The following is a 481-nucleotide window of genomic DNA, read 5'->3' on the forward strand; positions in this document are numbered from 1 at the left end:
GCCTCCTCTCCGCACCGTTTATCTTGCTTGGATTCACCTTCAAGAGATTTCCGGACCCATCAACCAGCCGCCGCCACAGACGGGGGAGTCTTTTACATCATTATCTCTGAGTAGGTTATTATGAAGAAGAGTCGCCTGTTGGGACAGCGCTTTCTACCCAATCAGGTTAACGTTTTAATTAATAGGATTAAAACGGTAACAAACAATCGCAGGCGCTATCTGGCCGCGAGTCTGAATAGTTTCATTTCCCAGGTCTGAAGACAGGCAGCAGCTAGAGCTTTATAAAAGGCGCCTGCTCCATTATTCTGCCTGCCATCTGTATACACAGCTTAGCGCATATGTTTGCAAGGCGCTGGGTCCTGTTAGTAACCCAACAACTGCCTTTAGCTTGACATGTGTGGCGACTTTCACTCATCAATGAGCACACTAAAAGCCCTACTTAGAGTCGACGATGTTCTTTGCTCCTTCAGCAAATTGTAGA

The sequence above is a fragment of the Bison bison genome, unplaced genomic scaffold (genome assembly GCF_000754665.1).
Source record: "Bison bison bison isolate TAMUID 2011002044 unplaced genomic scaffold, Bison_UMD1.0 scf7180017864267, whole genome shotgun sequence".
NCBI lineage: Eukaryota > Metazoa > Chordata > Mammalia > Artiodactyla > Bovidae > Bison > Bison bison.